The sequence below is a fragment of the Nannobrachium achirus genome, assembly GCF_963921795.1.
Source record: "Nannobrachium achirus genome assembly, chromosome: 3".
NCBI lineage: Eukaryota > Metazoa > Chordata > Actinopteri > Myctophiformes > Myctophidae > Nannobrachium > Nannobrachium achirus.
Window position 1 is genome coordinate 55,719,116 of NC_137812.1, and position 3,491 is coordinate 55,722,606.

The window sequence follows — 3,491 nt, forward strand, 5'->3', positions numbered from 1 at the left end:
CATATTTGAAAGCAATTTATTTCGTAAATTAATGTCCCAATCCATCATTCTACTGGCACGAATAAGTAGCAAAAAATAGCCAGTCTAATCCGCTTGTAGGCTAGCATTCTTTGCAATTTCTTTGCTATACTCAAATGCATTTAGTTATAGGCCTACGTACAATATGTTAACCTTATGAACTTTATTACAAATAAGTTGGACATAAAAAAGAGAATACATTTTAATACTAGTCATCAAACACTACTAATATGGACTGAAGTAACTAGTAAGACACCTCAGGGCGACAATGTCTTGGCCATCTGGCCAGTGATGTAAATCGGACAAGTTAGCCTACCATATGGAGACCCATGTAGGCTACTGTATATGGAGATATGCTGTGAGAGCGCAAACACAGTTATTGGTTATGTGAAAGTCCTATGATGTCTATGACATCTGACATCATACCCTTTTATGCCCATACATGGATATCCCTGTCTGTAGAACGAGCCACACAAATATGGGCTGTCTTGGCCATATATGGATTCTGTAATATATGGGCATTCCCATTTGAAGTCCTGTTGGGCTTAATATTGATGACATCAGGGAACTCCATATATGGGCATAAAAGGGATTTCTGTTAGTGTGACATCACAGTGAAGCCATAGCGTGATGTCAGAGCGGCAAACCAGACCGTAAAAAGAATTTACTGTAGCATTACAGCAGACATACAAGCTCACGTCGCGTCGCAGCTGCAACCGTTGAGCTTGTAGATCACTCTCAGCTGCGGCGCCGGAAGCTGCCTGCACATTCTGCGCAATGCACGATGGGATGTTGGAAAGTTGTGGATATATTTGTCTGTGGACCCCCCTCTGAAAAGATGTTGTAACTTGTGCCCGGGGCCCAACATTACAAGATTTGTGTTAAAATGTTTCAAAAAGATTCCAAATGTTTCCTGATGTTTGTTGGAAACCCCTGCATGGGACCCCTTCCTCAAGGACCCCTGGGACTCCACCAGGGGAACCACTGAGCTGGCTGACGCAGCCATGTCAAAACCACCTCATGAGAAAACGTTTACGTCCTCCGTCTGGGTGCTCAGAGCACTGGCTGTGCCATTCTTTCAGCTGCTAGATCAGGGGTCTTCAACATTTCAGGCTAAGGACCCCTTAGTTGAGAGAGAGATGAAGCAGGGACCCCAACCTTTTCATAGATTCCATATAGTTTCATTGTTTGGCAGCACAATCATCAGTGTATTTTGGATTCATGTCAATTTGTGTTTTCAGATATTTAACCACTTGAATCGTCAATGCTTAAAAAACTTGACCTTTCACTCTGTACTTAGCCTGCTCTTTTTTCCCTAGCTCTACACCAAACCTCTTTGCTAAAGTTCTCAGAATATGGACACTAGGGTTCAGGTGGTTAATATAAAAAAGGAAAAAAAAAGTTTCTATCACACAAAGATTTGGAGGACCCCCTGTAGTAACTCTGAGGACCCCCTAGGGGTCCCGGACCCCCTGTTGAGGACCCTTGTGCTAGATGCAGCAGTGAATTGCACTGCCGTATCAGTCTCTTCTTGGCATTGAACCTGAGACCCCCCTGGGTAGACAAGCTACTCTCCAACCAATGACACTTGCTCCTGCATTATTTATACTTCATCATACAGCCGTGTGGAACGACTGAGTATTTAATATTAGGCTACAGAGCCTGTGCCTAAAATAGACGGTGCATTCCCAAGCAGCAGGGACCTGGATGATGGAAAGAACAGCAAACCAAGCTCCCTACTGCCCTCCAGTGGCTGCTCGGAAAAGTAAAGCACCCATTTAGGCCTAGAATTAGAAGGATTCAAAAGACACTTATAGAATCGGGTCAAAATTCTAATGTTCACGACTTTTCAAAAATAGCAGATCTACGAGCTCGCAGCGCGGCACTCGGTGCCGCGCTGTGAGCTTGTATATCTGCTATTTTTCAATAGTTAAAGCATAAAATAATGATACACAAAATGTGTACCCGTTCGGAACAGAACAACTGCTAAGTATCTGGACGGTATAAAGGGGCTGATGACAGCCAGACACTGACACATACACAGCTAAATGGTTCGTTCCATTTGAAGTTGAACCAAATAAAAGTAAGAGAAAGAAATAACGGTGATGGTGAAAAGAGATTAAAATCTAATCATTAGATTGATGTGCAAACACATAGTTTTTCACATTGGACTTGTATATTTCAAAAGTGGAGCATATAGCATCAACAGTAACAGCCAAAGATTTGATTTAAGGAGATATGCGGTCATGATAGTTTCCTGACGATGTGTGACTGGAAAAAAAATTGAATAAATATAATTCAGATTCTGCTGACAGCTATGGTACAATGAACTGCCTAATACAACCAACAAGAGCTTGAAATTAAATTATAATTATTTCTTCAGTAAAGTACACCGTTAAAAATCAATTTGGTCTCATCGCGTCTTAATTTCCCCCCATGAGGCAAGAGAAAAGCATTTTTCCTCAGCAATTCCTTATGTCTGGGTTGTTTCTGTCAGGGCCCAACCCCCACCCACCCCCCTCAACTTAAAGGGCCACTTCACCTCTGGGACAACCCGATCTTATTTTATTGTTGTTTGGGACACGATCAACACAGTTTTTTTTTTGATATTTTAGTATTTCAGCATGTACTAGTGATGCGTTTTGCATCATATGATGCAAAACGCATCACTGATGATGCAAAATGCATCACTAGTCATGCTGAAATACTAAAATATCTAAAAACACAGATTGAACACAAAAAATAACTCAGGATTGTGTTGATCGTGTCCCAAACAACAATAAAATAAGATAGGGTTGTCCCAGAGGTGAAGTGGCCCTTTAATTCATGCCATTAGACCAGTGGTTCCCAAACCTTTTAGCTCAAGACCCAAAAGAGAGATTAGACGTTTGCCTGGAACCCAAACTAGTGAAAATAACAGATCTTCACACCATGTTGTGAGCTTGTAGATTGGCTATTTTCACTACTTCTTAAACATTTGCTTTCTAATCATGTAATTTCTTAGGTTTTATTTCATTTATACATGAAATTACTTGAAAAAGTTTTGAAATAATTAAAAACATGTAGGAAACCAAAATTTTACAGAGTGTTTGGGAATCAATGCATTAGACCAGTGTTTCTCAACCTTTTTTCTGCATGTGCACACTTTTCATGTCCCAAGAATACATGGGCACACAAACAGAATACGGGGGTGTAAATATCATCACTGTCGGGAAGAAACCTTGTATTTCCAAGTTTCAAATTTGTACGTTTCTTCGCAAAGTAAAGCCCTGCTTCATCATACAAGGCTGTCGCACAACAGTAGTGAAAACAGCCGATCTACAAGCACACAACGCCTCGCGGTGCGAGGCGTTGTGTGCTTGTAGATCGGCTGTTTTTCAATAGTTAAAGCATAAAATAATGATACACAAAATGTGTACCCGTTTAAATCATTTTTAAAATGATAAATACAATACTGGCTTTCAAGCAGTTTC